Below are 14,387 nucleotides of genomic sequence, written 5' to 3'. Positions count from 1 at the left end.
ATCATCATTGCCATCTTTCTTACTTCCCAAATAAAATCTTGATTAAACAATTCATGCCCTATGTTACTTATACCATTACTTTAGAGATTAAGGAACTATATACAATAAATTTATTTTCACCAAAAGGATAGCATATTGTACCTTTCTGCCAATGTCACTTGAAAACTTTCCATGTCAAGACAATTTGACAGTAGATATAAACAATTCAATAAATATGCAGTGATATCTCATTACAATCATTTAAATATGCACAATAATTCATTCTGTTAACCTTAGAATCACAGTGCATAGAATCCAAACAGAAACAAGTTTGGGTGATTTCCAAAGTTATGTTGGATTCCTCACTTTATTTATAATCCCACTAGAAACAGTAAGTTTATTCCATAGCCCTATAATGCATTAATCACTGAGTGGCAGGAGTTAATGAAAATTGTTTTTGTTACAAGGACTATTGCTGGCAATGAATGTCTCAAAACTGCCAAGGAAGTCACTGTTATTGCACAATACATGAAGACCTGGATCTTTTCCAAAATCTTAAAAAGATAAAAGTAAAAATAATGGAGTTATATTTGACATTTTCTTAAACCTGCATTATTACTGTATGACTAACAAAATCATCAGTTGCCTGGACTAATCCAATAATCAGCATGTGCCCAGAATACACATGGGTAAAAATGCAGTAAAACAAGGTATTCTTTATTGCCTATAGGTCACATATAGTCAAAGGTTAAAGTTTAAAGACTGAATGATCAAAGTGCTCCCTTTCTCAGTAGGACTATCTTTGGCTAAGAGGATGATAATAATAGTATTAACGAATATCTTCATGAAACCACCACTTGGTTTTCTTTAGATTCTTGTTACATGTTCGAACATAAAAAGAATTATCTGGTGGTCAACCTTTTTCTTTGCAGCTGGAAAACTTGCTAATAATTCAAAGACAAAGTGATTAGACTGAGAGTGCTGGTGACCAGTCTTCTGTCAGAATGATAAAACAGATATGACTGTTGCTGCAAACATGAGTACGAACGGGAGAATTTTCAACATTAAGTATGACCTGAGGAGAATCAAAAGGATATTGATTACTAGCCTGACCTGTGGTGGCGCAGTGGATAAAGCGTCGACCTGGAAATGCTGAAGTCACTGGTTCGAAACCCTGGGCTTGCCTGGTCAAGGCACATATGGGAGTTGATGCTTTCTGCTCCTCCCCCCTTCTCTCTCTCTGTCTCTCTCTCCTCTCTCTCTCCCTCTCTGTCTCTCTCTCGCTCTCCTCTCTAAAAATGAATAAATTTAAAAAAAAAGGATATTGATTACTAAACTTAAATAGCCGCAGAATTATTTTTTCCTTTATGGAAGGTACCTGGTATGCTTACAATCCACTGTGTAATTGAATTTTGAGCACTCTTTTTATTTAAAGTCATCCCATGAGGTGGGTCATTTGGCAAAGCCAAGAGTTCTTTCTGCAGCCATTTCTGCACTGATGCCATAATAGAATGAAAACTTTGATCTTGAGCGTGGAGGATTCTCTCCAAAAAAGACTTAGCAAGATATTTGCTAAAACCAGGCAATGCAGACCCAACATTTGTGGAAACTAATGCACAAGGTTGAAATCTGACTGGGAAGAGGCATTAGAAAAGCCTGACTAAAGTTCAGTCAATAAGACTGTCTTTGTCCCTTGAATTTACTATGATACTAAGTCCTTAAGATGTAAGGCAAGTCTTTTATTTTACAATTTTCTTTTTTTTTTAGTATAACTATTTCAAGCAATAAATTTTCCTCTAAGACTACTTTGGCAGCATTCCACAAATTTTAATAGGTTGTGTGTTCATTATCATTCAGCTTGAAATACTTTCTAATTTCCCTTGTGATTTCTTCTTTTTTCATAGGTTATTTGGAAGTGTGTTACTTAATTTCCAAATGCTTGAAAATGTCCCAGATATTTTAAAAATGATTTCCAGTTTAACACTACCAGGGTCAGATAAAATGCTTTGTATGATTTTAATGTTTTGGAATTTATTGAGACATTTTTATGATCGAGTATATGGTCTGTCTTGCTGAATGTTTATGTGCCCTCAAAATGAATGTGCATTTTGCAGTTATTGGCTATAGTGTTTCATAAAAGCAATAATATTAACTTGGTTGACATTATTGTTTATTTATGTTATAACTTTACTAATATTTGACCGGTATTTTAATCTCAAAGGCAAAGGTTCTAAAATTTCCAAATATATATATATTTGTGCCTATTTCTTCATTGGTCATGTCAATCCTTATTTCCTGTATTTTGACACTGTTGAAGTACACATATTTTTAAATTCATGTTGTATTAACACTCCTGCCACTAAGAAATGATCCTTTTTATCTCAGTAATACATTTTTGTAAAAGTTCACCATAATATTAACCTGGCCAGCCTAGCTTTCTTATGTTTAGGTTTTACTTAGCACATTATTTGTTCCATCTTTTTACTGTCAACTTGTCTATCTTTTTTTATTTTATTTTTTTATATTTTATTTATTACTTTTTATTAAAGAGGAAAGACAGAGAGGGAGAGAGAGGAGAGAGAGACAGAGAGAGAGAAGGGGGAGGAGCTAGAAGCATCAACTCCCATATGTGCCTTGACCAGGCAAGCCCAGGGTTTCAAACTGGCAACCTCAGCATTTCCAGGTCGAGGCTTTATCCACTGCGCCACCACAGGTCAGGTAACTTGTCTGTCTTTATATTTTACATGTGTCTATTATAAAACACAGAAAATTGGATATCATTATTGTATTTATCTTACAACCTTTGCCCTTTAATTAAAGTAATTATCCATTTTAATTTACATAAGTGTTGATATGAAGTTTACCACTTGTTCCTTTATTGTTTCTGTTTCTTCATTTCTTCTAAGTTAATGAAGTATTTTTCAATATTTAATTTTTGTCTTCTAGCTATATTGTTTTTATTTTATTAATTGCTGTAGCCATATCTTTCTTTGAATTAATATATATTTCATATACAATGTAAGAATTTTAAAACAGTGTAATATAATTTATATTACTTACATCTGTTGGGCTATTGCTATATATTTTGCTTCTGCATATGTTATAAACACTAAATATATATTTATAGCTCTTGCTTTGAACTGGCAATTGACTTATAACAGATTTGAGAAGAGAAAGAGTAGATATTTTACATATTTACCATTTCCAGTTCTCATCTTCCTATAAACCTGTAATTTCAGCTTGTCTCATTTCCTTTCATCTCAAAGAACTTTCTTTAACTATCTTTTATTTGAGATTTTGTTGACAACAAATACTCTCAGCTTTTATTACTTTTACTATAATTTACTTTTTAATTCTAGTTGACTTACAATATTATATTAGTTCAGGTATGCAGCATAGTTATTTGACATTTACATACCATAAACAACTACTTTTAAAATTAAATTTATTGGGGTAACTTTAGTTAATAAGATTATATAAATTTCAAGTGTACAATTCTATGATATATGGTCTACATATTGCATTATCTGCACACCACCCTAAGTTAACTTTTATTTATATATTTAAAATGTTATCTGTCATTTTGACATATATTTTTTACCCAATATAAAATTCCAAGTTGACTTGCTTTCTTTTCATACTCTAGATGTTATCCACTGTATTTTGAATTACATATTTTTTGGATGAAAAGTCAGCTGCCATTATTAATTTTATCTTTGCTCTTAAAGTTTTTAAAATTTGCTTTTGTTATTTAGCAAGTTTATTAGATTGTGCCTAGAGGTAATATTCTTTATACTTATTTTGGGCGGAGTTCATTGAATTCCTTATATATTTAGTTCATTTTTTTTACATTTGAAAAATATTAGTATAAATGTTCATTTGTTATGATTTTTATTGTATTTCTAAATTGAGATATAACCAATATATATATAACACTGTATAAGTTTTAGGTGTACAATGTGGTGATTTGATACATTTATATATTACAATATGATTATCACCAAAGTCTTAGCTAACGCTTTCATCTATTTATATTATTATTCCTTATTTGTGGTGAGAATATATAAGATCTAGTCTCTTAACAACTTTGAAGTACAGTGTTAACTACAATTGTAATGCTATTCAGTAATCCCCAGAATTTAATCATATTTTAACTGTAAGTTTATATCTTTTGACCACATCTCTCCAATATCTTCACCACCTTACCTCTGACAGCCACTATTCTATTCTACACTTTCCATCAATTTAACTTATTTAGGTTCTATGTATAAATAATATCATAAAATATGTGTCTTTCTCTGACTTATCTCACTTAGTGTGAAGATATTCATTAAATATTCTTCTGCTCCATTTTCTATCTTTTGTTTTTGGAGATTCTAATTATTATATGTTAGAATTTTTTACATTGTTGCACAAATCATTTTTCTTTTTTCTCTGAAACTCACTTTAGAATTGGTTCACATACTTCTCCCCAAATTTTACTAGTCCTTTCTTCTTTTTTTTTTTTTATTTATTCATTTTAGAGAGGATAGAGAGAGGGGGGGAGAGAGAGAGAGAGAGAGAGAGAGAGAGAGAGAGAGAGAGAGGAGAGGAGAGAGAGAGACAGGGGGGAGGAGCTGGAAGCATCAACTCCCATATGTGCCTTGACCAGGCAAGCCCAGGGCCTCGAACCGGCGACCTCACCATTTCCAGGTTGACGCCTTATCCACTGTGCCACCACAGGTCAGGCAGTCCTTTCTTCTTTAGGGTGTAATTTGCCATTACTACCATGTAATATGTTTTTAAATTTCATATATTGCATAGATTCTTATACATTGTTTTAAAAATCTCCACTAAATTTTTCAGTTTCTTCTTCTATTCATTATATCATATCTATCTTTACTTATAAACTTTGATATGTTTGTCATCATTTTAAGTTCCTATCTGCTATATTTTAACATTTGATTATTTAGTTATGGATCTTCATCTACTGACTTACTCTTCTCTTGACTGTAGATTACAGTTTATTGTTTATTTTCATTTCGTATCTTTCTCTGAAAGGATTTATGCTTTATATAAGAGGCTAAATTAATAGTAGATCACTTTAACTCTTGAAGGTACAAAATATTTTATTTTACTGCTTCATTTTTGGCTTTTCTATAGTCCTAGGGAGACTCTCTGAGACTGGGATATTTGTTTTATTCCTAAGGTATGTCTCTTTTAGAGTTTCAGTATAAATCTCATGATGTATTTTAAACCCGTCAAACTTGCCAGGCATCAAACTTCAAACCCTATCTTCACTGTTAAGAGCCATAGTAAATCTCTGCCACTTATATTTCCACCTGAGTTGTTTGGAATTTTTCCCATGTATGTTCAGTTCAGGAGTAAACTAAAAATTTGAGGAAAGTTTATAATTGTATTTTGGGGCTAGCTCTTCTATGACCATCTTTCCGTAATTCCACCCCCCACAAAATTTATGATCAATCTGGGAATCCCAAATATAGCTTTCTACTTTCCAGGCAATATGACTCCAATTTAATAAGTCCCAGCCATTCCATGCTAAATGGGCCAAGAAATAACCTTTTGAGGAAAGCTCGATATCAAACTTATTTTGAGAGTATAATTTCTGGCAGATTCTCTTTACTTTGGGTCATTTTTAGTCTTGTGTCTTAATTATAACCAAACTTTATAATTGCTATCTGAAGATTGGCTTGTCTAATATAAATTACTCCACTCTTTAATCAGAACCAGAATCATTCTCATTCTCTACTTAAATTCAGGGCCTTTTTTTTTTTTTTTTTCAATTCTTTGAGAAAGCATTGTAATTTTGAGAAGATAGGAGAATGCTGATGTGCTTCCTTTTCTTCTCACTCCCATCCTCTTGTTTTAAATTGTTGTCTTACTATGGGTCTGGTGAGAAAAAGATATATTCCTACTTTGATGCAGATTCTAGCCCCTTAAGTCATTGTAGTTCATTTATAATAAATACAGTATTTGAGCACTTACTCTGTTCCAGGCACTGTTATCGATGCTAAAATACTGCAATGAATAAATAAAAAAAATCATACTCTCAAGCAGTTTATATTGCAATGTGGAACTAGACAATAAATAAAAAAATTATAAAAATTCATATCGTGTTTGATATTAATTAAGGAGAAAAATAAATAGAAAAGGGGTTATAGATAGTATTTTGTGAGAGATTACCATTTAGCTCATATGTCTTTGGCCAATACAACCTGCTACCACAAAATACAGTCACAGATTATTTCTATATAAGCACCAACTGCTCTCCTTTTCAGAAACTATCACTTCCTCATCTTGCTTACCAAGTATTTTACTCATTCTTCAGCTCAGTGCCCCAGGCGTGCCTGTGCTGAGGTTCCTCCAAACCCCACTCAATCTTCTTGTTCTTTTATTTTTCTGCTGCTATAGCTAATGCAGCTGAAACCTTTGAAATACCTACTGTATTTGAGCTTTCAACAGAAATCTTCCAGTACTCCAAAATAGGGCTTATATATTTTTTCCTATTAGTCATGTTTCTGACAAGGCTGATTATTGGGTCTGAATCATTGGACTTCTGTTTTTTTCATATTTTAGAATTCTTGCTCTGATGAATCCTTGCTTCACCTAGAGTAAAGGTCAAGATTTGATTCTTATTTTAATTCAAAGGCAACTGCATTTCCTGGCTTGAATCATGGAAACAAGGAAACAGCCCTTTATGTAATAAAAATACTAACCCCCCTCCTTGATGGTGAAAGGTTTCTTCTCACGTCAAGGCTCAGCTAATAATATAAGATGGTTCCTTTGCCAAATCCATTGATATACAGCCTAATCCATGACCACTTTATTATTACACTTTCTCTAGAACAAGGGTCGGTAACCCTTTTGGCTGAGAGAGCTATGAAGGCCACATATTTTAAAATGTAATTCAGTGAGAGCCATACAACGACCCGTGTACGTTAGACATAATCCAATAAAAATTTGGTGTTATCCCGGAGGACAGCTGTGATTGGCTCCAGCCACCCACAACCATGAACAATGTTTTATATTTTTAACATTATTATTTTTTTTAATTAAAGATTTGTCTGCAAGCCAGATGCAGCCATCAAAAGAGCCACATCTGGCTCATGAGCCATAGGTTCCTGACTCCTGCTCTAGAACTTGAATTACATGACTGCTTCCATAACGATGGTTATTTTAAGTGACATTAGATATCAGTCTAAAATATTGTCTACAAAGGTCAGGGGTAGAATCTCCTTAATTGGCATTTTTCTGTTATGCTCTTAACTCTGGAAATAAAAGACATTTATCTAGCTTCTCTGACCTTGCTTCATTCAGCAGGTGAAGATGAAAAACATATTCCAAGTTTGTAATTCAGAGTCAGTGCATCAACTATGAAACAACTTTGCAGTAGGATGGTGTTTTGTGTACCTGTGTGTGTATCTTCTATTCCAATATATCCTGAGCCCACTTTACCAATTCACTCTCCTCAGCTCTAAACACCTTTCTATTATTCCACAGAATAATTGTAGCTGGGAAAGATATAACCTCTATCAGTTTTTTTTTTTTTTGAAAAATTGTACATTTTATGAGAACAGTTCAAATTTTTTGTATTTTTATAACCAATTTCTTAGTAAAACTAAATTATTTCTTAAAACTGTTAATTCATGTATTCCAGATATTTGTAATGCTTATAAATCTATTTTTTTCTATATTATAGCATTGGAAAAGATTTTGGCCTTTGGAAGGCAAACTATTCTTTATTTCTTAAAAGACTTTCCATAGTTTCTTCCTGTGTCCCATTATTAACTAAAATAAAGGTGATCTAAAATATATTTTTGCTTCACCTTTGTAATGCACCATTCATCATATTCTAAGAGGATACCAAGATTACCAAGATATTTTTTTTCTTTTTGGTGTAAAACTAAGAGTGAATTATAGAGCAAATAAAGCCCTTACCAGGGAAAAGGGTTATAACAAGTTAAAAAATGTATTTATTATATAGATCATTATTTATACATATACCAAATTTAAAGTTTAATTACCCCAGTTTTATATATTTATGTAATTCTTCTGCTTCCCTTATTTCTATGGAGTTGGGAGAGTCAGAGAGCCAAAACTCCACGAGTTTCTAACTCCTCAGATTCCTTTCTACTCACTACTTCACGAGAACAATCCTTTAATGTACTGTCTTCCTAGCATTTCTTTTTATTTGTCCTATTAGCAAGTTTGAGATTGAAAGTTAAAAAAGGCAGGGGTAGGACATAAGTAAAGATGCCCAGCCCCAGAAAATGAATCCTGATTGGTGGAATCCTGTTTCTTTATGCCAGTCTATGAGCAGCATATGGCCCAGATCCAATCAATAAAATGTAAAAGGAAGTCTGCTGAGGGTGGGGGGGTAGTGATATGGGGAGTTTTTTCTCTAGTAAAATCAAGCACAGGTTTATATCCATTCAACCTGACCAAGTGGTGGTGCAGTGGATGTAGCCTTGGCCTGGGACGCTGAGGATCTAGGTTCAAAACACTGAGGTTGGTGGCTTGAGCATGAGCTCACAAGCTTGAGCACAGGGTTACCAGGTTGAGTTTGGGATGATAGACATGACCTAGTGGTCATTGACTTGAGCCCAAGGTCGCTGGCTTGAGCAATGTGTCACTGGCTTGGCTGGAGCCCCCTGGTCAAGGCACATGTGAGAAAGCAATCAATGAGCATCTAAGGTGCCACAACTATGAGTTGATGCTTCTCATCTCTCTCCCTTCTTGTCCGTCCCTGTCTGTCTGTCTCTCTTTTACTTATAAAAGGGAAAAAAAAAACAGAAAAAAAAATGTTCTTTTTGCATCATCAGCTATCTTGCTGCATAAGAAGTATCCTATGTGGATGTAATACTTCTTACTGCAGGTGCCATTAGTGTAGATATGATCAAAGTATTTAAAAAAAAAGGGAGGTGGCTTTTGGTCTTTGATGATATAATTAAATTACTGACCCAACTTTGGAATTGAATTTTTAAAAACTTATTGTAATATGAAAAAATATTAATTTCTAGATTATTACACATAAGGTATCACGTGAAGAGAAGAAGGCATCATAACTGAAACAGAGGCTGTAAAAGAGGCCAGGCTCAGCTCAGTTATAAATCTTATAGGAGACAATGAAATTATGTCTCCATTTTCTTGAGGCTAGTGGGTTTGACTTTTATATAATTGAAGTAGTGTGCTTTCAGATTTGAAAGTGGTTTTAGAAAAATAGCAGACACTTGCTTGATTCTACTATGGGAGTGACGCTGTCTTTACTAGTTAAAGACATACACATGTAGTCCATGTAGCCCAGATAAGTATGGTTCTGCACTGAAATTCTGAAATTAGAGCTCATGGAGCAGCTTGGATAGTAGAACATTGTTTCTTTAAATTTTTTTCTCTTTCTTTCTTTCTTTCTTTCATCTATCATCTATCTATCTATCATCTAACATCTATCTATCTATCATCTATCTATCATCTATCTAACATCTATCTATCATCTATCTAACATCTATCTATCTATCTATCTATCTATCTATCCTCTATCTATCTATCTACCTATCATCTATCATCTATCTATATCTATCTTTATATCCATTCATCTATGTATCTAGTCTCTCAATCCATCCCTTGCAGACATAACTGATATTGAGTTAAAGCTGGTTATGCCATCCCATATTTAGAGTATTTCTGTGTCTCCTGAATAATTACAGTTTTAATTTTTATACCTGTTTAAAAACTTTGGGGTATACAAGTAATATAAGATATGCGGCATTATAACCCAAATGAAAATTACTCCAAAGAATTGCAGTTCGAGACACAAATATTATGTTTCTATTTTAAAGTCCTATGATTCTTCCAAGCAAAGTCTCACTCCCTTTCTACAGAACTCTCTACAGCTGGGCCCCTTTTTAGCCGTCTGATATATTTAAGATCACTATAGAGTAGTTATTGGAGCTTAATAGGCATATTGAAGATTAACAGAACTATTAAAGATTGAAGTCTTGAAGAAGAGTGTCATGATAAACTAGTTAGTTGGTTATAATTAAGTTATAGTTGGGTTTGTTAGTTCACAATGTAATATAAAGGTAATTAGAAATCAATTGAATAGGCAAAGACACTCATAGAATGCTAAATAACATAAACTTTAATTCACTCACGGTTAAGATGAATGGCCAGGTAAATCTAGGTCCTTGCTTCAGTGGGACCCTGAACAAACTTGCTTGGAGAGGCAGAGTGCTTCATGGCAATTGACAAATAGTTGTGGTGGGTGATGTAAAACCTGCTACTTTTATCTGGTTTGGCCACTCATCACATCATAGTTACATTATCACCATACTTCAAACATAAGTCACATATGGACTTGATAAGGTTGACAAATGGTGTTATCAGAAAAGGGAGTAAACCCATTATACCTTGGTAATCAGGCCTTACGTAGTGGCCTTTTATGTAAAATATAGTTAATCCCATGACTTCACACATGGTACTGATACACAGTTAAAACATAAAGCATTGTCTTAAAAGGGCATAAACTGGTAACGCCTTATTCACTCTTAGTTTCTTTTTACATTTTATATTAGTTTTATTTTATGTTTAGTATAACAAAGCAAAAAAATTGAGTAAAATAATAGTGATTAAAACTGAAAGTGAATAAGTTCTAAGTGGTCCTGTCAAGAATTCTCTTGTCTACTATTGAATCTAATAAAGTTGGCCCCAGCTGGTTGGCACAATGGTAGAGCATCGGCCCGGCCTGTGGAAGTCCTGGGTTCAGTTCCTAGTCAAGGCACACAGGATAAGCAACCATCTGCTTCTCTACTCCTCCCCTTTTCAATCTCTCTCTCTCTCTCTCTCTCTCTCTCTCTCCCCCCCCCCCTCTCTCTCTTTTCCCTACCTTCAGCCATGGCTGAAATGCTTTGAGCAAGTTGGTCCTGGGCATTGAGGTTGGTCCATGGCCTTGCTTCAGGCACTAAAATAGCTCAGTTGCGGAACAACAGAGCAGCAGCCCCAGATGGGCAGAGCATCACCCCCTAGGAGGCTTGCTGGGTAGATCCTAGTTGGGACACATGTGGGAATTTGTCTCTGCCTCCCTGTCTCTCACTTAATTAAAAAAAATCGGATAAAGTCAAGAAGAGATTTGGGCAGAGAAAGATAAATTAGTCATAACTAAGTGTGACCAACCTCATTACTATAAGATTAAGTTCTAGATTTTAAATATAAGATACACATGCACTTCAAGTGATATTATTTTTAAACATATTTCTAATAGAGACAGAACTCTGCTGACAAATTTCCATGCAACAAGTTATTGTTGTGTTTTACATGACATTATTCCAGAAATGTTAGTGATTATCTAAAAGTATAAATTATTTATTGATAATCAACCCAAAGAATTTAAAGTTATTGATACCAAACCATATTGTCATTTAAAATTTAATCAGAGAATCCTGTAGCAGGCAATATATTAAATTTTTTTCCAACAGAAGTGACTTCTTTTCAAATTCTGACTTTTCATTAAAGCTTTACTTTAAAATTATTCTTTCAATTTAATATTTTCTGTCTGTATCTTTTAGAAAAAAACCAGGTATTCTGAATGGATGTGAATGCATTAGGATACTCATGATATTCTATTCTCGAGCTGGATTTATGCCCTAGTTGGAATACAAATTGTTTTCCTTGAACTATATGACCTTTGATGTCTTAGGTTAATTGGAGCTTTCTCTCGTGTCCTGATACTCCCATTTGGGAAAAATCCTGCACTACCCTGGATGGAACTTTTTCTAAAACTGTATGCTAGAACAACAAAAAGAGGTCATATCATTCTTGTTCCTGTAACTAGAAAAAACGTCATGTGAGACACAGCACTAGGGATTATTGTTCCCTATCAAGTGACCTTTGGAGAGTAACCTGATAAGAAAAATGTATTTTAAAATATTCTAGAACTATTTACCTTATAGAATAATGATTTTCAAATAGACATTATTTAGTTGTAAAAAATTTCTTTCTGAAGACATTAGAAAAATAGAGTAGTGCTTTTAATCATTTAAATTTAGAATTCTATGATTCATTAAGCAAATACATTGCTTATCTCATCTATTACCTATATGCACTAAAATTAGTTTTAAAATATAGACAATGGTTTTATTTTTATTTGTTTGATATTTTTGTCAATGCAAATACTACCATTAACAAATGATGCTTTTAAAAGCGGTAGCTACGCCTATTGTTTATTGGCTAGAAATATGTTTGCTTCTTTAATGGCTGAAGAATTACAAATTTATATAGGACTTAAATACCATCCCTTTCTAACTTCATTTGACTGAAGGAGGAATTAAATTTTCCCTGAATAATGCTGATCATCTGGTATTCCTGACCTTTTTATATATCCTGCTTAGAGGAAGGGGGAAAGAAAAATTTGAACAGGTAATGGGAACTGTATACTATGACATTTAGTGTCTAAATGAAGCATTATATTTTAAAAAATGATTTTAATTAAAAATAATATAGCTTACTATTATATCTTTCATTGTTTCCAGATAAATATGACTACTACGTGTTTAACATACCTTCCAACTACTTTTGGTGGCTAGTCTCATTTTAGAAGTTGTAATATATCATAGAGATAGTAAATTAAGTTTATAGGTGTCCTGCCACCACTGTCCTCATCCTTTGTCCACCACTCAAATGCTGAAATCTATTTCTATGCCGATGAGTGGCATTATCAACTTCTAACCCCACAGGCATGGCCAGTGGACACCCAATCAAATGAGAAAGAAAAGATAAGTAGAAGATTAAACTTGAGGTCAAATAAATCCTAAAATACAAAAGCCTATGTTAGTGAATATGGTGCTTCATGTACAAGCTAGAGGAGAACCAGCCTTTGCAAATCTACTATAATATTTTTGTTTATGTTTTTCTCTCTAATACAGTCCTTCCTCCTCCTTCTTTTAATAGAACTAGTTTTCTTATTAAGAACTCATTTTCTTAATAAGAGGAACTTTGAAATGTGTCATTATAAACATGATCCCTTATCAGAGTAGTGAATAAACAGAACAAGATGGGCCAATCAAAGATAATCACTTTATCTTTCTGGCTAAAGTAATTGACCTAGAGATGGGCAAATAACCCAAGCTAAGCCATCATTGTCTTTCATATAACTTTACCATATGACTTCCCAGAAAATTGGTCTCTTTATACTGTGATTGTGAAACAGATAGAATGTGAGTTTGGGATTGGTTATGAGCAGTTTTTCAGTTATAGGGAGAGCAAACCTACCTGGTCTCTGCCAAGACCTAGTATAGTAACATCATCTGAGCTCCTAAGCACTTCAGATATTATCCTTCAGTGAAAAACCTGTACTTTATCAATGATTTTTGCTTGGCTCTTTGTTTTGTGGAATCTGCTTAATATGATCAATTATTTGACTAGTATAAAATCAAATTCTCTTATGTCAGTTTGGTTCATATTTACTACATATGTAAACATTATTAGAGAAAACTTTTCATTTCATAATGCAGTAAAAGAAGCTTCAATCAGTCTGCTCAAAGATCTAGAAATGTAGCTCACAAGTAAATTACAATGGTACTTTTCTGATAATTTAGCTCCTATGTCCACAAAGATATATAAAAATTTAATGTCTGGATTAATAAACAGTAGTTGCTTTAGATCACAGCTCTTATATAGTTTTAAATAATTTATTACTATAATTTTTAGCATCTTTATAGTAAACTACTATTACTAATAATAGTGTTTACCTTATGCAAGTATTAAAGAAGGTGGTATGTGGAAAGCAGTTAGCATCCTGTGTAAATTATAGAAAGGACTCAATAAACATTATATTTGATCATTTTCTATTTCCTCTCTTTCCCTTTCTAAGTCATCACCATTATTATCTGCAAAAAAATGTTACATTTAAAAGTACTATAGAAAGAACAGAATCTTTTGTCATGTACATTTTATTAAGCATCATTGTCTTTATTCATCTTCTCAGCACTACATTCTCTATGACAAGCTTGACACTTTTAGTTTAAGAATACATATGGGAATACACAGAAGAAAGGAGGGGATCGAAGAGCTGATGTTTCTCATTTATCACAACTCAATAGAAAATATTCTTAGGAGCAATGTTGCACATGGCAGAGAACCAGCTTAGATGACTATATGCTCTGGTATTAAATGGGGTAAGGTCTTCTAAGCGATTGAGTTAAAAAAAAACAAAACTAGGGTTTACATAAGACAAGTGTCTGTGTGGGTAGGGATGAGTGAGGGAGAGAGATTTATCTGTCTGTGGATATGCTAGATTGGAAAGGTAATTCAGACAACACTATTTTAAATATATCTGTTTTCTATAAGTTTGCATTCTTCACCACTCAATAAAATTGTATGACAGTTTTGCAATGATTGGTACCTGTTTCCAATCT

At 33.3% G+C, this 14,387-nt stretch overlaps 1 pseudogene; it reads right to left on the bottom strand.

Annotated features, from left to right (window-relative positions):
• Nucleotides 1-808: 808 nt before the first annotated feature.
• Nucleotides 809-1,484, bottom strand: LOC136319200 (ubiquitin-conjugating enzyme E2 W-like; annotated as a pseudogene).
• Between the last annotated feature and the right edge of the window lie 12,903 nt (nt 1,485-14,387).

This window comes from Saccopteryx bilineata, chromosome 1, assembly GCF_036850765.1.
Source record: "Saccopteryx bilineata isolate mSacBil1 chromosome 1, mSacBil1_pri_phased_curated, whole genome shotgun sequence".
Lineage (NCBI taxonomy): Eukaryota > Metazoa > Chordata > Mammalia > Chiroptera > Emballonuridae > Saccopteryx > Saccopteryx bilineata.
The sequence above is the reverse complement of the archived record's forward strand: the minus strand, read 5'-3'. Positions and strand labels throughout refer to the sequence as shown.